This window comes from Planococcus citri, chromosome 1 (genome assembly GCF_950023065.1).
Source record: "Planococcus citri chromosome 1, ihPlaCitr1.1, whole genome shotgun sequence".
NCBI lineage: Eukaryota > Metazoa > Arthropoda > Insecta > Hemiptera > Pseudococcidae > Planococcus > Planococcus citri.
Window position 1 is genome coordinate 49,269,762 of NC_088677.1, and position 24,803 is coordinate 49,294,564.

The 24,803-nt window shown below is 38.1% G+C and overlaps 1 long non-coding RNA gene across 1 annotated transcript in view; it reads left to right on the plus strand.

Annotated features, from left to right (window-relative positions):
* LOC135842264 (uncharacterized) overlaps window positions 1-24,803 on the plus strand; it is an 84,053-nt gene that overhangs the window by 47,198 nt on the left and 12,052 nt on the right. The window contains exon 3 of the long non-coding RNA XR_010558100.1: window positions 18,551-18,667. This is a non-coding gene — a long non-coding RNA (uncharacterized LOC135842264). The remainder of the gene's footprint in view (window positions 1-18,550; window positions 18,668-24,803) is intronic.

Genomic DNA, 24,803 nt, shown 5'->3' on the forward strand with positions numbered 1-24,803 from the left:
CCAGAAAATCATTGAAGCGCTCCGACGCACAATTTCCAAAATGCTAAAGCTCGGCATTATAAGACCTTCAAGGTCTAATTACATAAACACTACCGCACCTGTTATCAAGAAAAACGGTGACATACGGCTATGTTTAGATGCCGACGAACTGAATAAAGTACTACAAAAAGTGCTCACTGAGCCTAATACTGTAGAATACATTATCTACGAAAACCAAGGTGACAACCTTTTTTGTACGCTGGATTTCACTTGTGGATTTTGGCAATTAGTACTAGACGAAGCTTCTCGTCAATTTACAGCATTTCAGGTATGCGGCCAAGTTTACGAATTTTGCCGACTACCTTACGGCTTGAACATATCAAGCGGCGAATTTGTCTACATGATAAATAAGGTTATACCTGACCAAAAAGGAATTACAAAATTCGTAGACGACGTGAAAGTGTCTGGCTCGACATTCAAGGAGACTCTAGACCGATTATTATACGTATTTGACAAAATACGCGAAAATGGATTAAAACTCAATCCAAACAAAACACAATTTTTCCGCAACTATGCAGAACACTTAGGATTCGTCTTATCTAAGGATGAAGTCGCTAAACAAAGCGAAAAGGTCAAAAAGTTCATGGAATTTGTTAACAAACACCAGAAAAATGGCAAATTTCACATTACGACTGTGAAACAACTTCTACAATTAGTTGGCCTAACTGGCCTGTACAGAAACTTTATACCTAACTACATGCAAATTCTTGCACCTATTTATGCTACTACGCAAGGTAAAAATGCCAAAGATGGCAAAATTGAGTGGGGAGAACTCCAAGAAAAAGCTTTCGAGGAGCTCAAGGCAGAATATTGCAAAGACTTTAAAATACAACCACCCCCTCCTACGGGGGAACTCTGCTTAGACACCCACGTTACAGACGACGCAATGAATGCGGTACTATTTTACATTACTATTGATCCTGTTACCGAACAGGAAATTAAACACGTATGCTTATACGTATCGATAGCTTTCGAGGAGCACCAAAAACATTTTACACCTTTTGACAAAGACATGATGGCTCTTGTACAAGTACTGAAAAGGCTACAAATGTGGGTACACGGACGTATTATCAACGTCAAATCACACTTACTAGCCACGATCAATCGGTATCGTGAAATGATGCAGACTCATCGCAAAGCTGCGTACTGGATCACGATGCTAAATTGCTTCGATTTACGTTTCAAATTAAATACATCAAACAGAATGCTATACGTGCTACAAGCACCTGAACTGGAAATAAAAAATTTCCAAACACTAATCACGACGTTTGACATAAATTTTCTAGATGAAAACGTTCCCATGCTAATTACGAAACTATCCGACATTGCAAGATACCAACAAAAAGACGATACTTGCGCTAAACTTATTAAAAAATTAAGAAAATATCATTCTCCTGACAAAAAAGCTGAGATTGAAGCTAAGAAAAAGCTATTAAAACGCTTTACCCTACGTGAAATGAAAACTACAGAAGAGATCTCATCTTCACCTGACATTCGTAGCGAATCTGATACGACTCAGAAAAAAGTTAAGATGAAGGTAATCCTAATGAAAACACTACCTGACAAAACTCAGGTGCCATACTTACCTGACGAACTCTTCTACGACACTGTAGATTTCTTACATACTGCATATGGCCACACAGGTGCCAATAAACTCGACATGGCATTCCGCCGAATTTACTACCATCCTCGATCGCTGGAATACATTCGCGAAATAACCAATGCATGCCTAGTATGCAAATTAAATAAAAATTACTCGCAACCTAAGAGTATAGAGTTTGGCAAAGTCGAAGCCTTCGGCATTGGAGAAGTCCTATCTGTGGACTTATACGGACCAGCTCTGGCTATAGAAGGAAAACCTAAGTACCTACTTGTCGCTAAAGACATTTTTACCGGTAAAAACTGGATTCGCTCACTGCCTGAAATTAAGGCTGAAAACGTTTGTCGAGAGATGAAAACCATACTTAATGACATACTGAAAAATGCAGTAACAGTCAAAAAAGTTATCACTGATAACGGTAAACAATTTATAAGTGAAGAGTGGTATAATCTACTCCAAGACAGAAACATAAAAGTTGCGCATACAAATGCGTACAACCCGCAATCTTCGTCGGTTGAACGTACTATGCGAATTATAGGTGACAAATTGCGAACCAAAATAAACAAGGAACACGATCCTTACACAACACACGCAAACTGGTACACTTACGTCAATGAAATTGAAAACGAGATAAACAATACTCCAGGTATTTTTGGGTTCAAACCTAATGAGGCCTGGGGCATTTCAGATCCCATTTCGGAGAAATTACCTCATAAAGACAATATATTCAATTTCACTCATAGCTTACTTGAACTGCTGCAAAAGCTAGCAAAAACAAAATTACCCTCAATGACAATCCAGGAAAACTGGGAATACAAGCTAGACAAAGATGATGTTATCATCGAACCAGACGGTAGTGCACGTGTCACCGCGGACGGAGCTTGCTCCAAAAATGGTGACGACGATGCAGTCGCTGGAATCGGCATTTGCTTCGCTCCCGAATCAAATAAAAACATATCCGTACGGATCGGAGAGAAAGGAGACTTTCCTGTCTCCAACAACTATGCTGAACTCATAGCGATACTCATAGCACTTATGACGATGAAAAGAAATGGCTTTGAAAAAGTCAAATGCTTTTCTGATTCGAACTATGCAGTCAAAGCACTGAACCACACCGTCGAAAGATGGAAAAAGAATAACTGGCTAAACTCTAGGAAAAAACCTGTTTTCCACAAAATCATTTTCGAAAAAATTCTCAAACTCAAAGAGCAGTTTAAACGTTGTGAATTTATTCATGTATATGCCAGAAAATTGGAATACACTAACATTATTGCAGACCAACTTGCGAAGAAAGCAGTGTACACCACTGACTTACTTAGCCTAAAAGTTGACAACATGTCACAAAAACAGATTATAGAAACTTTCATACGTGAAAAACGTCGATTGAAAGAAATCGAGGACGAATATAATTTTAACAAGGAACACCCAGACCCCACTACATTACGTCTAGGTGACTTAGTATTACTCACAAATCACAAACTGTCCAACAGTGACAGGTTAACAGGTGAAAAATTTTACCCAAAGAAATCTGGACCTTACATGATCTTACAACGATCTGGAAAAAATTGCTATTTAATAGAACCAATTGACAACTCGAACGTAAATCGAGTAGCAAACGTGAGACAACTCACGCTTTTCATGACACAAGACGAAATAGACAGAATGAGGAAAGACCCTTGTTTACACTCGTACATCGATCAAGCAGACATGATTTCGAAAATAAAAAATTTTCTAAACAATCACTTGACAAAAACCTATTCGTCTACCTCGACTGAAGATAGCGATTCGCGCGTAAGACGTATACAAGGCATACCATTAGCCACTGACGCTGACAAAGCAGTATATGACAAAGGCTCACGAATGATTATTAAAAAGGTAATTGACGTAGCGCGAGAACAGCGCCTAAATTTGCGAAATTTGAAAAAATTTGACACACAACTTTATGAGTCGATTATGAGCTCAACAAATCTCTCATCTGAGGAGAAGACACAAAAACAAAAAGCTCGTATCAAACGCAAAAAGAAATATAAAAAACGGAAAAAGGCTGAACTCAAGCCTACACCCACACTTACACCTAAAAAGAAAAAACCATCTGTCGCAGACAGAATCAAAAATACTGCACAAGCTACAAGCTTGATCACTAATACTAATAACCCTCCTCCTAGTACATCTAGAGCACAACCGACAGGGGCAGGGCACCCCGTTCCCACCCCCAAACAGGACAAAGTCCGTATTTCAGCTCGACTAGCTGAAAGACAGGCTAAAACTGGCTGGAAACCACAATTTACGAATTTTAATACTCAAAGTATTCATTTCGATGATCCAATCGATCAAGGCTACGAGTCTATTTTTGACACTGAAATTACAAAAATACCAAAATTGGACACTGGGGCAAGTAAACAAACCCCCAAACCCAACCAAAAAGAAATTCCCACTGTGGAAAAGAAACCTACAAAGGACGATATAAATACCGACTCTATGGTTGAAGAATTAAAAAATTTAAATTTGTTTCACGTCAAACAATATGACGCATCGTCTGACACTGACAACGAGTCAGCTAAAACATCACGAAAAAAGAAAAAAGTGAAATTCAAATCAGACACTGAACCTGAACAAAAAGACCTAATTGAACTACTACAAAAACTCAAAGTCGACCCTACAGAGATCGACGATGCACTTTCGGAACCAACTCGAATTCGTAAAAGAAAACAGTTTTTGAACCAATATGCTGAAGTGGCTAAAAAAGTCAAACCACGCTACAATGCGTGTATACGCGACATTGAAAAAAGAAACCTCGAACTCAGGGAGAAACAGAAAGGCAAAACAAGCGAATCCTATTTGCGTTTGAAAGCTGACATGGCGCAGCGTAAAAAAGAAAAAGAAAAATTTGACGAAAAGTGCAAAGAAATGGAAAAAGAAATGAAAAACAAACCCTACCTATTTCGGGGGTTAAATTAACTATCACCCACTGTGGTAAGACAGATCGAAAACATTTCGAATACCCAAACCCACCAAAACCGAGAAGTTTCAATTTCATTTCCCAAAAGACAAAATTCAACGTCGAACACACAGCAAAAATTTCTGAACACAATGTCGTGTTGATAAATAGAAGAATTGCTTCGTTGCGTAAACCAAACATTGACTAACTCGCGCCTCCGTGCTCGATTTCGAAACCGATTCGATTTTTACTCACGAGAAAGAAGTGAAAAGTACAGTGTTCGTGACGTAACGAAAATACAGACGACATTTTTCGCAAACTTGACCAACGTGAAATACAATTTTCACAATGAATGCAGTGATCGCATCAAGACACCCAGACTTCAACTTCACGTTCTTCCCAAGGTTCACGGAAAACCAACTACAACTTACGCGCCGAGTGTACGAATATGAACGCACTGACCCAATCACAATCCAGCAAAAAGCGGAGATCCTGCAAATTTTACACCTCAGCAACGTTGACATTGATGAAGACGATCCTTTTACCGTCCATGTATCTACCAGCTATGCATACGCGGGAGTACGTCTACAGGTAACCCTTAACGGACAACGTCGACGATCCTTCAAGACCTCCATAAGTAAATTCCGCGAAGTATTGACATACCTATAAACGTCTCCAAATTGACGAAATACACGTTTGTTATACCTCAGCTACGTTGCTGAAATTACTCGAATTCTACCATCCTCGGTAAATTAATTAGAAATCAAGCTAAATTTACGATGATTTATTTTAACCACCTAGTTTTACTCAAAATATCAAGTACCGACTAGCAATACACATCGTTGTAAATTTATTACTAATAAAATACTCCAAATTTGGCTACTTGTCTAAATTTATTTACGAGTACGTATTTCGAAAAAGCGAGCATACCAGCCGAAACTGGAAATTCAAAACCTGACTCCTTTACCCAGGTACCTACTTGAAAAACCGAGTTACGTACTCGCATCAAGACTCAATCATACTAACGTAAGTATCAAACTTCAAGGTAAGTACACAATTTTTATACAGCTGAATTTTTAAATTCCCAACCCACACTCATCTACTTTTACCTACGAGGCATTTTTAAACACATTTCAAATGCGAAAAATCACTCTCGATCCATCTTGGGTAATTTATTCTGTAAAAAAATACATGACTGAAAACACGTACGTGTGTAATTTCGAACTCGAATATCCCAAATTCAAATACTTTCAACATACCCCCTTTACCAAAATAATACTATTTTCAAAGCAAAATTCACCTTTTTGACAATACGTCACACCTCGACGTGTTTGACTTCGAACACAGTTTTGACAAAGTCTGACAAACCTGAAATCTGGCAACTAAGCCAACAACACACCAACCTCTCTCGAATCGATCGAGCTAAAAATACCCAGAATTATCTACATGATAAAAATCAGACAATAAGATATATTTCGCAGCAAATATAATACACATAACATTCAACGAGATCGTTCGCCACTCTCACACATACACACTACTACACTCGCAAAACTGTCAGCGATATTAGGCAACAAAGCCTACAACTCTGATCGAAACAAGCCAACGAAGCAAACATTTGCAAGCTCACAACGGCTTGATAGCAAAATTCCTAGAAATTCACCATCGCATTATACTCACACAACGACACACGTACGTATGTAACATGAGACGAACCGATCGTCGCCATTTTACTTTACGTCAACGGCACGTACACGACACTCGCCACAGGCAACTGCGGTAGAGAGGGGAACTCGATAAGCAGCTCTAGCCGGTTGCATCGAGGCGTACGCCGCTCGGCCGAACCATTATGTATGTGTTCGTCGTCTGTGTATGTTCTCTTCCTCGCAAGTTTGCAATTTTGTGCGGCTTTTCGTGCTTTTTCGAGCTTTTCTTTAACTTTTTCGTGTCTAATTGCGCTTACAGTGGCTAAAGCTATCCGTTTGTCCATTTTACGCGATTAAAATTCAGAAATTTGTTACTTTTTCGGGTGTTTGAAAATTTCGCTCACGTGTTACCAACACGACCGCGTGTTGGCGTCCTGTGCGTCCCGAATCGGGTAATTTTCAGTGCCTTTTGGGCTAATTTTATTTTCTGGTGCTCGATTGTGTTCGAGTGTTTCATCATACTCCGTAAGTGGCCAAAATTTGGCAATTTGAGTATTTCACCGCCCACCAGAGGGTACAACAGTGGATTTATTTTTCACTCCACCTCAACCAACTAAATCCCGGTAGTTTAGAGTCCTACGATAAGGTGAGTTTTTAACTTTATTTTACTTTAGCTTACGACGCTTATTTTCATTTCGTATTCGACCACGCATTTTTTTTCCAAAGTGTAAAATTCTCGAAATTCATTCGTGTCGTATTTTTTGCTTGCCTATTTTCACAGATGTCGGTGCACCCAACGTTGCTCTGCCAATTCTGCGGCGAGCCCATGTACCTCCCTTCGATTAACAGGGATATCGCTTCGTTCTCGGACGCAATGTCTGCATCTGCGTGTCGCCATCTGTACCACACGACCTGTGTGGACCGTATGTTCGCCGCGGACTCCGCTCCGGTCCCGGGCAGTACCACTCCGACGACCGCATGCCCGCATCCCCAGTGTCGTATTCGGTTACAGAGATCGCAGATCTTTCCAATGATGACCATGCTACGTGCTATGGATCTACGCGCAATCGCTGACAATGCGGTAAACGACGAGGCTACCTATTGGCACGACCAATTTACAGCCAGCAACGAGCGCGCGGCGGAATTGCAAGCGCAGATAGATGCGTACGAACGCACAACCGCCGATTTACGCAGCCAACTTATGCAGATGACGCAATCGTATCAAAGCGCCATCAATCAAGCAGCGAACCTCGATTCGCAAGTCCGCAACCTTCGTTCCGGTTCTGTTACGGGCAGATCGCCGCCAAACAGCGTACACTCGCAACAAAGCAGCCGCCACAGCAGCCGCACGTCGTCCCCCGCTCGATCCGGAACACGTCAATCATACGTCGACAATCGCTCTACTTCGGGCACTTTACCTAATCAACCAGCTAGCGGTTCGCTAGTGAATTTTTTTCCGGTAGCCGGCGACATGTCATCGGACGTGAACATGGGCGCCTCATCATCACACTCTTATGCTGCCACAGCCGCAGCCCCAGCCCAACAAGACGACGCCGCTCATACTAACCGCGCGTATAGACCGCAATTAGGATCAATGCAACAACGCAATACGTCTCCGATGCCAGGTACAGCAGCCGCAGCGCCGCAACAACAACCAGCGAATTATCAACCCCAATTCGCCGCTCCTGGAGCCGCTAATGTACGCATGCCTCGCGGCCAAGCTCCAGCACGTCACAACATGCCGCCACCGGCGCCCGTGGCACCTGCTTCAAATACACCACGTCAACGACGTGCGCTCCAAAATCAACAGGCTCAGCGTCTCGACAATGCGGTACCTCCGCAAGCCAATCCGAACGAACCAGTATTGGAACAACATAGACAGCAATATGACGCGCAAGGACGCGTAATTGTACCCAACGCAGCTGCACCCCCTCGTCAACGGCGTACAGTGGAAAGTACCCCCGCACGACCCGCTGCACCGCGTCAGCGTCGTGACCCGCTAGCTCAAACACGACGCAATCATAATCGCTTTAGAACGCGATACAATATCAATACGGACTATTTACGTCCGTTTTTCCCACTAAACCAATACCCACTGCGGTATACGTTACTCGGAATCCACAACCGCGACAGTACGGTTCAAACTGCGCTAGCTGCGCAAGATATTTTAATGCTCGGTGATGGATTTGTATTTGGCATGGTACAATACATTTTGCAACGTAAACCCGAAATGCGCGACCTCCTCCACCCCTCGCTATATCGCAGAGACCTTACGCTCCAAGACCTTATCAATTACTTGACTTCATTACCACAGATCCCACGGCGGCTCATGATATCGATTGGAAATTGGGACGCATTCCATGGAACAGCAGCGTTCAATTTCGAACAACAATTTATTGCGCTACTTCGCCTATTGCAACGTAGACAAGTTGAGGAAATCTACGTAATGCCATTGATTCGCTACCGCGAACAACCCCAACAAGTCTTACAAGACTACGAACGAGTTCTCCGCAGCACTTGGACTAGAACGTTCAGCGGTACCATCCAAATGATGGCACCACTCGATTTCTTCGCAGGTCTAGAACCTGAGATTGATCAATTCGGTCCAATGTACCGACTAGCAGACTTCACTGACTTCGTCATAACCGTACGCAACGAATTTATCATGATTCCATTAGACGTCACCGAACGTGCCAACGATGATAATGACAACTACGAAGGAAATGACGACGACAATGCGTCCAATGCGGGAAACGATGATAGCGATCGTGAACTCAACGCCTCAGTACAGCAGCAACTCGCTGCGAATAATAATACTCAGCAAAACCAGCAACCAAACGCCGTTGCTGGACCATCGAGCCAACCCGCTCCTACGCCACCTGCCGACAACGCAGCATCCGCTGGAGCTGGTATTAATCAACAAACTTCACAGAGCATACCTGCTCTCGGACAACAAACAGTGAAAATACCCGGAGGCACGGCTACTATCACAGTAAACTCTCGCATATTCTCTCCAACGCGTAATACTACGCAAAATGCCCCTACTTCGGGTCAAAGTGCGAATGAGATATTTCAATCGATCGATAGTCTGGCAACACCGCCAGCATCTCAAGCTCAAGCTACACCGTCAGCTCCGGCTTCACCGGCGCTACCTGCGTCAACTCAACCGATTGTCCAAGGGTCACCGCGATCCACCGCACCGAATTACCTCAGCTTCGCACCCAACCCGAATCCACGATCGCTTGGAATCGAACACATGGACACCAGCACAGCGCCGAATACACCGACGCAACCTCAAACCTCATTCGCATCATCGGTGGCTACTACGCCAGCCAATACAACGTTTCAATCGCCGAATACATCGGTACAATCCACACTGTCATCAGCGACAGACGAATCGCGAATGGAAGACGAGCCTAGCGTAGCTGAGCTCAAATCTCCGATGAAAGACAATTTCGACGATTCGAAAAACGAGGAAGATTAAATCCCTACTCGTAAGAGTCGTATTTAGGCTACCTACCTACACGATATCAAAAACTGGTGAAATTTTTAGTCAACTTTTCCCACTGGGAAATTTATTAAAAAAATAAATTTTGGCAATGTAAAAAAGAACTTCAAAATTGTAGGTACCTACCCAACAAAAAGTAGGTACTGATAAATTCAAAAAAGGTTTCTAGACCTAGGGCCAAAATTTCACCAGTAAAACTTTCAAAATTCACTCGAAGTCGCCAATATTTTCGTAGTTTTGACCATTTTTATTTATTTATTTTTTTTTTTTTATCAAAATCGAGTGAATTAACGTAGTTTCAATAATTTAAAATTGTCCAAATTTTTACAACGCCTACATCGGCGTGATATTTTCCATATCATGTTACTAATTGCTATGGGTTTTCGCTTCACTTAGCAAATCATCGAATGTCGTAACGATTCCTGGCAACGTTAAAGCCAGTCGACTCAGCGTAGTAAAGGCGAGGGACTGTACCGCCTCAACGAAATTAATTTTCCATCTCGTCGTTGTACCATCACGTTATCTACGATTTTCATCCGACGGTTCCAATATTTTCAATCGACTCTTCAAAGATAAAAAATTGTATACGATTCATTACGTCTTGCTAGTCGTTTTCTCGCACCTGCGTGTGCAATCGATGATTTTCTTTTGTGATGTTGATATAAACAGTGTAATTTGTCCGATTTGTAATTCATTCAATGATGTTAGAATTGTGTAAAATATCATGTACCCTGTAGTAACTAGTTTACGGTTACGTGACCGTTTTTTCATTTTTCCTATCTTGTTGTTTATGTTTGTTTTTGTTTAATTTTCAATCTTTATTTTTTCTTAATTTTTATTTTTTCGAAACACGTGGACCAAAATTGTAAATTTTTTCAAAAGAGGTGCTCAATTTTTAATTTTTAAGCATTTGTTATTGTTTTTATATAAAGCGCCAGTAAAAGAAGATAAAAAAGAAGTCCACTATTAATTTGTAAAAAGTGTTTGTTTTATGTATTTTGAATGTTTTTTGACGTATTTTTTGACAGTTTTCATTTTTATCAACTCTTAAATTTTTTGATGTAATTTCGCCCATTTCTGCCACAGTGCAGTACAGCTGACCTGAAACAGAATCCACTGCGATTCGAATAACGGTTCGCTCCTCTTGGCTTTTGTCTTATCTCCAATTTTGACCGGAAGGGTACTCCAGCCACTGCGCTGAAACAGAAAAATTTCGAATAGATTAGGGAAAAGTCTTCTTTTTGGAAACTGTCTCGTAAGTATACTGTACATACCTGGTAAGGAGTCCATCCTGACCGGAATCGGAGCAACGTATCTATGACGTCATAACTCTATTTCTCTGTCATTTTTTTCTCAGTTTCTACCTTTTCCAAGTATTTTTTTCTGTGCCAATGTTTATTTACATTTATTTTTGATTTTTATCTTATTTTTATTACGATTTCACGAACCACTTATAATTCTTTTCCATTCCGAACTTCAATGAACGAGATGTATTCTATTAAAATTTAAACCACGGGAAGTAAAAATTTTCCTTGTCAATAATTGTATAACAACATTAAGAAAGATCAAATTACTTTGTGATAATTTATTTGTTCCTGATAAACAAGCTTATTCCTACATTATAGATATGCGTGATCCTGGCCATCAATAACATTTATAACTTCATCAGATCCTTCTGCTAAAGCACCTCGAATACTCTGCGATTCCATTGAAGATACAAAAGGCATAGATTGAGTGGCTGTTTTTGTTTTCTTTTTCTTACGTGTCGGGAAAAAGGTTTGCTTGTCAATAATTTTCAAATGAGATACTGGCTTACGTTTTATTTTTTTCTTTCCGTGATACACATTTATCGCATTATCCAGATTCCTCATGACGGCATTTTCTTCATCCTCAGAGAGTCTGATTTCACCTTGAATTAGGCCCATAAGAGTCTCCAACTTTGCTTGCATTTCGCCTTGTCTGGAACTGGAACTCCTTGCTTCTAGGACTGTGTCCCTCTCGATGATCATTTCTGATGTTGATGGAATCTGTAATTCTGTTTCAAAGTGAAAATTTTCGGTTTCGTGAGGCATATTAGTTCTTGCACATGCATGGATGTGTTTACATATTGTAAATTTGAAGACATTTTGTGGACACGAGCAGATGTAATTATGAATACAAATTCGACAAATTTTACACACGTGTCTACAGCACGGAGGTTCCTGCTTCAGTTGTTCAACAACGTATTCGCCGACTTTCCACGAACCAGATTCCATTTGAACTACATTTTCCAGGTATTCTTGCGATTTATCATGACCTTCTCTGATGGATTTAATTTTTTTAGAAGGTTCGTCTCGAAGATTTTTGGATAATCGCTCAAATTTTTTGTTTCTTGTAAAACGAAGCAAAGCGTTGATGGTATCATCTGTTCTGGCAACATGGGTACCGTTCAAATATTGATATTTGATTGTCTTATGCATGCTTTCGAGATGCATGTTTGTATGTATGGGAACACGCAGACGATAGCACATGGCCCAACTATTCGCATTTCGTACATAATTAGAGTTCAAGTACTTGGCAAATTCAACAGTATCCGGATCGGCATTTAGTTGAGCAAGAAAATTAACCATCTCCGTTCCAAATTTTTGCTCATCAACCTCGTTCATGATGCTACGCAACGTTTTTAAAACCATAGATCGCTTATCAGTTGGTTTGATAACATGAGATGCTTTCGTAGTCCAGTTTTTGTTAACATGCCAATGACACAACAATTTTTTTTCAGCTGGAAACATTATCTTTGACCACGCATTATAAAATGCCTCGGCGCCATCGGACATGAAAATTTGAGTTTTAAACACGTCATTGATGTCATCTAAACCAGAAAAACGTTCCACTGCATTTCGAACATGAATATAGAAGATTTCAAAGATTTTTTCATGCTCTCTGTTACTGAGTAAGTACGCGACTGGCATTGCTTCGTCCTTTTCATCCAGGACTACCAGGGTATATAAGATGAAGCCATGTGGGTTAGTTCCGTGAGTTCCGTCAATTAGAATAGCTTTTTTAGCAAATTTTATGAACATTTTTCGTTGGAATGTTGTCATAATTACCAATGCAAAATCTGTTTCTTCTAAATCATCGGTTGCAGTCTGCTGATTCTTATAATACAAAACTGGATTATCCTCCTGCAATAATCTCATCTTCTGAACCCAAATTTCAACACTGGCAGCTTCGTCAGGGTGCATTCTACTTTGGTGCTTGATGTTGTACTCTCTCGAAATATTATACACATCACTTGCATTTATTAGATCGATTCGCCTCAGCTGATCCGCATCTGGAGCATTGTCTCTCACATCCTCTAATATTCTTTTAGCTGGAACACCAATAGCTAACTTTCCTGCGGACAGAACCAAAAGATTGAATAAAAATTAAAATTACAAATAGAAAGTATGTAGATTTTTGTTTTATTATTTGAAATCATTAAAATTGAATTGATTCATAATTGATAAAGTGACCATTTGTGTGTTGTACAATACTGATATTATATTAGTGGTAATCACCTGCAACAGAAGCCCTCTCATTTTCTGTGAGTGTGAGCCTTCCAACCTCACATTCGTGTCCTTTGTGAACTGGATTAAACTGCACGAAAATTGTGCCTGTTTTCGAGGTAGACACATAAATGAAGGCAGGACAAGCAACTCCGATCTTATTTGATCCTTTATATTTAGGTTTCTTTGTAGACTCTTGTCTTTTTGGTTTGAATGAGCGATGACAGATATATCGAACCACTTTTTCTCCATATTTTGACGTTTTTGGTGACGTTTCAATTACGTATTTAGACGTGGTTGCTTGTTCCTTTTCTTCTTTCCATTTAAAAAAATCTGCAAAATTAAAGTATCCATTTCAGTTTTTGAATATGAAAATTGACTGTAGATAATTATAAAAACTTGATTTGATGTTGATGATATCAATATCAGTGTTATTAGTGATCAATATTCCAGTTCAAAAAGAATGAAATTGATCAATCATCATTTTATCTACAGGACAGGATTGACCAATTTGAAGATTATACTCTTATATACTTGTATCATTTCATTCGTATATTTCATTACCATCACTTACCATCTTCATTTTCGAAATTAAAAGTTTCTGGCTCAATAAGTTCATCATGTTTCTGTTTCAGATGCGAGATATACTGAAGAAAAGATGGTACTTCACATGAACACTTGTAGCAACAAATTCTTTCGTGATGTTTAACAGTCTTGATTGACGAATCAGAATGTTTAGAATCAATGTGCCTTTTTAGATTTCTTTCAAGTGTGTACCCACATCCACACTGATCACAATAAAAGCTCATTATTACAGAATTTGATTCAATTAAAGATGTATTTTTCAAAAAATGACAACTTAAAATAATACATATTTATATTATTTCTTTACGTAATAGAAATCAATCAGTTTCCCTCGTAATCGTAATCCCCATCAGGTTTTTTTTCATAAATCACCTGATAATTGACTTGTTGATGAAAAGATAGCAAAAAGATAACACACATCAATCATTTTTTTTTTTTAATGAATAATTCCAAAATTCATTCTTTTTCTTACAGTAAAGGAAACACATAGTTCAATAAAAAAATTCTTACATCTGTGAACAGGTTAATAGCTTTGAAAATGTTGTATTGAACAAGTTTGCAAATTACAGGTGTAAAAAAGGTAGAAACAGGTGTAAAATCATTAATCTTTCAGGTAAATAGGTAAATGTATAGGATACTGGATACTGAAGCTCACAGATGAAAATTTTCAATGAGATATGACGTCATAGATACGTTGCTCCGATTCCGGTCAGGATGGACTCCTCATACCTGGTACACCTGGCTCATGTGAGCTGCTCGCGCTTGCCTTCGGTTCTTGGATCGCTGGTGGGCAGTGCAGTGCACTGAGTTCAGGGGTGGTAGACGAGTGCAGTTACTTACGTACGTGGGTGAAAAGTGTATTTTCTCTGCTCCTACTTTCACACAGTGAAACACACGGGGGGCAGGGGACCGATCCTACATCGGGTCAATCACCTTACAGGTGCGTCATATAACTCTCATAATATCCGTATGTTCCTCTGTGGCTACTCTCACGAGTAAACACACGAAGGGGCATATGTGAGAGGGATATATGCCGTTCCTGTAAGGGATATTAGGGACAGATTACCACCCTTGTGGTGGTAACACTGAACAGCGTCGCGAGCTGGACGTCGAGTCCGGTGATCGGCGCTGCGGCCGTTATTCGTCATGTACTACTGTGTAGTGTCGGGTCAGTTAATTTGAGTTTATTGGGCACGTTCGCGTGAATGGTTAATTTGAACTTATTATTTCTTTGTAATGTCAATTTGAGTTTATATGGTTAATTTGAGTTTATCAGTGTATTAATTGTGTTAAACGGTTTCGCCGAAGAAGGCAATTATTATATTATTGTTTCATTGTGTAATTGTGTTTAAATCGACATGTATCGTAATTGAATACATAATTCTACCAACACCGCGTGTCGTGTATTATTCTGTGTAATATTATTTACCAATCTAGCCGGGGTAAGTCTCTTCTTAATCCATTATAGGAAGTCAGCATAAAGTAATATTTCACACGTACATAGTTTATTTTTGGAAAACCCCTATATTTGAAGGGTTTCTAAGGCTTTTTCAACGTCAAGTAAGAGCTTATACATTTTTCTAAAAAAAAAATTGAAATTTCAAAATGAGCAATCAGGTAGTTAGGACAGAAAAAATATTCCATCAGTACCTCTACCTACCCATCACATTTTAATCATCACCGCAATTCGAAGGTCTTTCTCAACATGAGTAAAAAAAAAGTGTATTTAGTGTACCTACTTATTTTCAATCTTAATGTTTCTTCTGAAATTTTATTTAGCTTACAGCATCAAATTCGTTCTATTGCTAGGTACCTACCCCTTAAATTTTTGAAATAGACAATTTTCATAAAAACGGATTATGATAAGTTACCTCTTCGAGTTGATTATGTTGATAAGTAAATGTTGTCTCAATCGACGTACAGCGCTTTGATGGTGGTTCTCTCGTACTTCGTGCAAGGTATTAAGGTGGATCATTTTTGATTTTTTTTTAATGTCCCCTGAAAAGTAATTTTTTAAATATGGGCGACGGACATTATTCATCAGTAAGATAGATACTTACCTATATCATATGCCTACCTACAACTAAAACTCAACGAATCATTTGTTTGACATTACACGAGAATACATAATTTTTTTGCAAGTATCACTTCGTATTCGCATACTTTCCCAAGTTATCTACGTAAGTATACCTTGTAGAGGTAGCTACATTATATAAAAACTCGCTAATATTTTGGAATTTTTTCTCTATGTTATACTTTTCACTGGCATATTGAGTTAGGAACGCGGAGAGAGAAGAGAAATACCTTACCTACGTCGTATTTCTTTTTTTTTCGAGAAAATTCTTTTGTATAAATAAAGCGTAAAATATTTGTCACAAAGGTGGAATTTTTCAATAAAGAGATCGTTGTCTGCAATGTTGTCATCATTTTTACAAATAAAAAAAATGAACGTTATTAAAAATATTTTTCGTGAAACAATTTTTATACGGTCCATACAATTTTTGTAAGCTGTGTACAATTTCACTACGGCGAGGATTTTTCACGTTGAAGGTAAAAAAAAAAAGGAAATGAAAAATTCCATACTGTGATTCGTCGCTATGTATACCTACTACCTTGCTATACCTACATATATACAAGATATAAAGTCGATAAAAAAAAGATGTTTTCGAGGTAGGTACCATACCTATTGGGATTTTTGAAATTTTACCCTACCAATGGTTTTCTTTTCTTCGACGAGCAGTTTAATTGCAATATTTGATACGATGATGTAGGTTTCGAGAATTCGCGAGGTAAATTGCGATGAACGGTTTTTTTTCTTTTCTTTTTTTTAGCTCGCTTGCAACATCGACGCCGTTTTTCAAATAAAAGCTTGTCGATGCGAAATAATTGGCTGTTTGTAGATAACTTTTGAATCATATATACGACACAAGCGAGCTATAAGTGGCGCATGAAAAAGAAGGGACGAATCCGATGGCAGACTTTCTTTTTCTTTCGTATTCTCTTACCCTGCACCTTACTCCCTATCATTGGGTAAAATTTCATTAATATCTGTTGTAGCGTTTGTTGCCCGTTACACCTGCTACTGTTTTCTTTTATTATAATATCTATCTTTTTCGAATTCACTAGGTACTGTATGCTCGGAATATAATGGTGTTTCGTATATGGACATGTGTCTTTTTCAGTATGATGCCTGAATCATTTTCGAAGTCGAAGTTTGGTTGGACTGTAAAAATACAATGACGAAAAAAAAGCAAGTGAGGAATTCTGGGGTCATTTTGAGAAATTCAAATCTATAATAGCATGCCATTTTTCGACTGCCTGGGAATCGCGTGAAACAAGGATTGTCCTTCTCTAAAGTGGAAATGCGTACTTTTACTTATGGTTGAAAAGAAGTTCTAAGAATTGATTTCTTCTTGGAAATTGCCTTCAGCATCGGGAAAAGCTTCATTAAATAAGTAAAAAATGTGTTTTTAAATGATGTGGTCTGAAAAAAATTGACCAAGCGACCTAAAATTGGGAATTATATGTACTTCTTTCAACAGAAAATTTACAAACTCCCAACTTCTCTTCTGCTCGAGCTACCGTTTCGGAAAATCGCATTATATAGGCAATTTATTTAAATTTATTGAATTAAGTAGGTAGGCATTCGATATCTACAGTGTTGTACTTGTACATGGCCTACGTAAAGTAATAGGCTACCCCTGATTTAACGACTTATTAAAAGGGACCGGTGCGTTGCGTCGTTCGTCGTTGATTTGGAATTCATGACTATGCACACCAGAGTATATAGGGCCATTAGAAATGGCTTCCTTTTCACATTCAAATATGGAACCGTTGTTTAGCTGCGAGGCATATAAGTTGACTGGAACAATCGTATATTATACGTAAGGTTTTAATTGACCACTAGATGACGTTTTTGCACTATCCCTTTTTCGTACTACACACCAAAAAGGGTTAATGGCGATACGTGTCGTAGCCTGCAGGGTGTATTCGGCCTTAAATGGTTTTATAGTTATATACTCGCACTTATACACATTTCGCCATACGTAGTGTAATATAGGCCTACGTGTACAGTTTTCGTTGCTGTGAAAAGCTCCTCGATATGCAAACTACAGGAATCGATTTTATATTATGATTTTCATTTTTCATTTTGCTTTTTTTTGCTTTGTTTTTCTGCGTGTACTTACAACTCGTAGGTACGATTTTTTTTCTATGACGTTTGGTGGATATACTACCAGTGATCGGGCCGTATGAGCCGTATCAAATGGTGAAATCACGCTGATAGTATAAGAATCTTGACGATTATTTGGATAAATTAATGCGAAATTTTGTCTTCACGTTGGAGCATTGTTTGCGATTTGATAGGCTGAGCTGTCGCACTGAGCTATTATACCGCGCCCTTGTCTACTTTTATCAAGTGCCTATTGCGTCTCTCTCTCGGATACTTGAAACGTAAAACGAGATTTCGACAATGGTGGACAAATTATGGAAGCCAGAGAAACGGCGATATTTGTCAAAGTGTGGAAACCTGGTGTATTTTCAAGTTTTATTTTCGTATTTGCGTTGTTACTGCGAGAATGAGATTTGGATTAAGTAGATTGGATCTGTGATGGAACTTTGACGATGATTTTAGTTTTCTGTATTTTTCTCATTTTTTTTTTTTGCACGTGGGTATAGCTAATTGATCATTTATTTATGCCCGTATAGGATGTGCCCAAGAATTCCTCAAGAAAATGTCTAATTTAAGAATATGGAGGAGCTCGTCAGTACAACAAGAGTTGAATCTGTGAAAATGAAGAAAAATGATATCACGTTTTTTGATGGGTAAGTATCGCGTATAGGTATTTTGATTCTTGAATAAATTGGTGCCCGGATTTGAGCTATCTTAAAGGCAAGGGTTAAAATCACTTTTTGAAAAAAAATTTACTTCCAAAAATTTACCCTTTAAAAACCATTCAAATCCTCATTCAAAGTCAAACGGCTTATGGAATAACTTTGGAAACTATTTTTTTTTTTTTTTTTTATTGTGAGAATTCATACTTTGAACACCAAGTCATGTGATTCAGGAAAAAAATATCAGCACAGAAAACCTGAAAATGAACAAAATATAAGTAACAGCGAAACAAAGAGAAAAAAGACGTTTTTCAAAAAGAGTAAACATTTAATTTTTTATAAAAAGATTTTTCGGCACAAAAATTCAAATTTTTCATAGAAAAAAAATATATGTACCTACCTAGGTATTTGATGAAGAATAGGCAGCCTATAGTTAGATAAGATTTTATAAGGAGATGACTTTAATTTTATTACTTTTAAACAAAATGCATATGGCCATTGCTTACCTATCTAATTCAGAATTTGATGCTTGGACTTTCGATTTCTCTAATAAAAGTCTTGAATTCAGGCTTTCCTAAGCAATATTTTTTCGACAAAAATCCAGTTCTTTTTATAGTCTCATATCGAATTTTAGATTTCTCCATCAAGGGTAAAATCTTAACAACCAGAAAAATTTTGAACATGGCAAAGTCAAGTTGAAATAGGTAGCATGCAAAAATACATCTCCAGCTAAAATTTCTGGTGCTTTAGATTTTTGGTAAATTTTTGAAAATCAAATTTGGACCAAAAAATGAGGGGGGGGGGAATAAATTTGATCAAATTGATTTAGAAAAGTAAAATGCAATGCAATGCAATACCCTATTTTTTACCTCCAAAATCGAATGAAAAGCGTTTCAAACCGCTTTGAGTAGTGTTGAAGCCTACAGACGATTCCTGAATGTTAAAATTTACTCAAAATTTAAGCCAATAAAGTTATAAAACTAAAATTTAGTTGAAGTATGTTCTATTTTTGACATGCGTGGTTTTAGGCTCCACCAATACAGCTACTGAAATTCATTTCCACAGATTTTATAACATTATTTGATGAACTGAAATTGCTAAAAAAGAATAGCAGCTAGGAGGCAACAGCTTAAACCCCTTTCCAGTCGACTTGGACGTGTCGAAAATACTCGTATAGATCATAAACCGAATTTCGGATTTTTTTCTAAACTGATAGAAACTTATTGTGGAAAAATGTTGTGTTGTACGTAACGGTTGATTCGGACAATTTTATATGTTTTTTTTTTTTTTTAAATCTGGGATTTTCAAAATATGTCTGGAGATTTTATAACGGCTTGAATTCTTTTCCAACCGACTCACCATGTAGAAATTAGGCTAGAATTAAATTTCTGCTGTATATCCTCATTGGGTAAGGTTTTGTGTAAATTAAAAATTTGTAAAATCTTGTGGAGGCTCCAGAACTACTCTCAAAGCGGCTCGAAACCACTTCCAATCGATTTTAAAGGTCGAAAATAGGGCGTATAACAAATTTTGGTTCTCTAGATCAATTTGATAAAATTCTGATTTTTTTTTCATTTCTGATTCAAATTTGATTTTCAAGAAATTCACCAAAAATCAAAAAGTACACTTTTACTCTTGAAATTTTGACTGGAGATGTACCTAAGTACCTACCTGTACCTACATACTTTTTGTATGCTCTTTAGATTCAACTTTGTCCAGTTTAAAAATTTTTCTGGCTGTTGGGATACCTTTCTTATCAGGATGGAAGCAGCTATCACAATATAATGCCTTCGGACTGAAAAGTAAAATCATACACCAAACAACAACGTTTGAAGTAGCCGAATCATTTTGAAATTTTTAATGATTCTTTAATTATAAAAATCCAAGTTTCACACACCTACTTCCCATGTAGCTGCATTGATGGAGGAAGCTGAAATTTATGTAGTCGATTATCCGGTATTTACTATCCAGGGATTGAAACTATAATCATCGCGCATCTTGGCATTGAGTAGCCAATAACGGCAATGAATTTACGTAGTTTCAAAGTTTATAGCAGATCATCTTTCATCAATTTTGGTGCTTGTGATTCGATACGCAATCGATGGTCTGCTAAATAAAAGCCTTTTTCAAATACCGGACAAAGTGCGAACGAATAAACTGGTCCATGGTGGCAATCATCTGTACCTAGAATTAAAAAATCACATCTTAATTATGGTAATTTGTCAAGTACTCGGGTCACACACTGCATTAAAATATGAATAAAAAGGCTAAATGAAAGGTTAAACATATACACCGGAGATGAAAATGATGCTGTGTTACCAGTTCCGCTAGAATGTACTAGGATACACAGGATCCATTCATCTCGCACAAGGCAGCAGGGGTATAAGGGCACGTAAATAAGTAGTTACCTCTACGAATAATTCGCGTTAAATATCACCATGCTCATCAACATTCAACCCCTGACCAACCTTTAACCCTATTTTGAGGTAAAAGGACACCGTATAAACACGACGGCAGGTATCCCTGTATCTGTTTTCTGTATGTATATCTATGGGTATCTCGGCGTTATAAACCAAACATCTCCTTTAATCCAGTTACTCAAAATGTGCGCGCCTTCAAAGTACCAGAATTAATATATGGACGGGCGAGCTAGCAGCTACATAGCTAACTTGTTAAAGGCAAAACTCTCGCTATATGTGCTGATACATCTGAATGTGTAATGTGACCGTAAAGCGAGCAAAGTTGTTAGTCCGAATGGTATAAGATTCCAGCATTGGAGAGGCGTAGTGGTGTAAGCTCGCTGATGACAAATTAGCATACAAAGTGAAGGATATGTCGCCATTATATATTCCGAGGGATTATTCACATTCTGTTACTTTTGTTTTCATCGTCGTCGTCTTTCCTCATGTCGCATCCTTACACGAAGGACTTTCTCTCGTTAAACTTTACACCGCATTTTAGCATTCTAACTTATACCATGGCGGCTCTGACTCTACCCATCCACCTCTCTGGCCAACGACTGTATTCAACCCCCTTTCTATATCGTCGGCGTGTGCAAACGAAACGACACACCGGCGTTTTTGTAAACGCAAAAATTAACCATCTTCGGGAAAGACTCGTGCCACGAGTCTTATTCAAATAAATACATTTTCCTCCAAAATATGTACTATGCCTACCCACCTATTTTCTACTTGGACCAACGCAAGCAAATCATCGCGTCTTGATTTTTGAATCATCATGTTTTTCGCAGATTACGCATGCAGGTAAAGGTATCCCCCCTTATAAATTCTCCGGATTAATCAGCGAATTACTCCAATGTAGTACCTACGTTATGAATCCCTCGAGCTAATTTAAAGCACGATCTAGCCATGCCATTGAACATGAGTTAATATGTATTCTCGTACGTAGGAAATCACGATGATATGTAGATAGTTATGGTACCGTTGTTGTTTCATTAGAAAAAAAATGTACAGCGTATGTTTGCCTCGATGCATCTCGTTACAAGACGAACACACCAAAGAGAAAAACAGGGAAAAAACGTAGCTACGATTCCGAATAATAAATTATTACTGCTAAATCGAAGTTAGCGACTTGTGAATCCGAAGACGACGTACGCGTGGATGCTCGTCATAAATATTTTCATCGAGTCCGAAATCGACTTGTAAGGAAACGAAAAAACACACCGGAGAAAATGTTCGAACACAATATGTATTATCAGGGAAACCATTCTGCATAACGTAAGAGTCATTCCTGTATTTCGGAGCGAAATATATGTATTTGTAGGTACATATTTTTACAACGCAAAAAAAATACCAGATCTAATATGTTAGGTACTGCTAATGGCACTGGTGAGTTGTTGGTTGGCTTGAAAAAGGAGAAAGGAGAATAGATGAGCGAATTTGCATTTCTTGGATTATGTGATGCAGTTCGATAGAGCTTCGCAAAATAAAAAATCTTGGAGGGTTTTGACCAAATTTGGCAGCTACCTTCATTTTGAGTTGAAAATTACTCAGAAAAAAATTTGGCTCCGGAGGTGTTCCTGGAAGGATAGATATGGGTCCTCAAAAGGAGAGAATTTTCAACAAAAAAAATTGTGGTTTTTATTTTTATTTTGTGCCAAATTTTTGATCCATGATTTAAAATATTCTTTTATCATACTGAAACAGAAAACTGAAATTTGGAATCTATATTATACCTCATTATAAATGCAGATCTACTAAATCAGATGGTCATGGTTTCAAGCCATCTTAAAATTTTCGGTGAATTTTTGAATTTTAAACTTCTACAAAAAAATCATGTACGTATGAAAATAAGGTGATTACGAGATAAGGAAACACACCAGACTGGAGAAAAATGAATGAAAAGTTACATGTAAATTAGACACACACAATAAAAATTGAGGTCGGGGGGGGGGGATGTGAGACGAGTTGGCCTCTCAGCCAAGGAATGGGATCTGGATGATGAAATTAAAGTAGGTAGCTGAAGTTTGACGTGTGTCCTAATCTTGACCTCATTTTGAATCGTTGTGAAGATCTTCAGCGTATTTTTGCGGATTTTCTATGTTTCAAAAAAAGTATCATAAATACAGCCAAAATGGAAAATCTGTCATTGCAAACTTGGATTAACCGTCTTTGCGAATAGTGGCTGAAGAATATTTTGTTTTGAATTTCAACATACTTGCCAACGAAAAATTTTGAAAATCGTGTCGACGATAAACCCAAATTTAATGTGCTAAACTTCATTTTGATTTTTGCTAACTACCTAGGTACCTTTGTTCTAAAACTGGACGGAAAATTTAAAAATCAACTTGCCCAAATTTGAATTTGAAAAAATTGAATTCTTGGATGTTTTTTCGATTTTTGTATAGAATGATTTTCATCTCCAGCGTGTTTAACCTCCAGTAAGACAATTTTTTCTCTTCAAATTTCAATACTTATGCAGGCTTATTAAAATATAAGTTAAATAAAAAGGTAGGTACTTTGATATATGCCAAGTACTGTATTTGACGATTATGCGGCACCAATTAGAACGTGATATTTGATTCACATCTCACGATAGTAGAATTTCTATAGGTACTCGGATTTTCGCACCAAAAAAGAGAAAAACAAATCGAAGAGGGATAAGGCTCTCTGGCTATATAATTATGGTTTCAAGCAAAATCGTCGTCGTCATTGCAATCACAAACGCACGAGTGAGAAGACGAGATGCGATTCTCGCGTCGTATCGCAGCTTTTTTAGTGGAAAACTATAATGAGCTTCTCGGTTTTGTGTGTACTTCCTTTTCATAGTTATGGCGAACGCGTTTATACGTGGTGTGTTTTAAGAGAAAAGCAAACAATTAGACTATAACCGAGCATTGTTCGCCAAATGAAATATAATAAGTAGTTGACTATGCGAGTCAGAAGAATGTAGTCGGGGTTCGGGGGCTCGGGGATATGACAAAATGCGACTCTTTATTGGTGCATGTTGGCGTGTTGGTCTACACAGGACGCGCTTTTCTGACTATTCAAAATCAAATAGACGTTAAACGGTTAAGTTGGTCTGTTTGGGACGTGATTCAAATTAATCATAACACCGACGAACGACGACGACGGTGTGGTATCTGCCGCGAAAATGGGGGAATTTTCGACATAATTATTTCGTAGTGAACACTCGCCTAAGTAGTCATTTATTAAAGCCAAGTCAAAACTTGGCGGCAACGTTTGCTTTTCTAAGACTGTTTTCTCAGTGTTTCCTATACATTTTTTCCTCTTCTTCCTCTTCTTCTTCTTCTTTTTTTTTTTAGTAGAGAGATTTCCGAGATTCTTTCTTTTTTTTTTTACGCCGGCAACGTTTTAAAAGAAAGAGAAAGGATTTTTTGCGAGATTTATTTGAAGAATGACCTTTGCCGACGAAAGATGTAATTAATTTTATCGCCATTGGATTGAAGAATTGCCTTTATTTGGTGGTCAAAAAACAGCATAGTCATGAATATGACGAGCCAGTTGTTCGCACTTTTTACTTATTTATTTTTCCTTCTTTTTCTCTTTCTTTTCTCTCTGAGGGCATACAAATCAACAATTTGATCTTAGATTCGTCAAGTATAGATTGATAATTCATTTCAAGGTTGGTTTCATATAAATGTCGA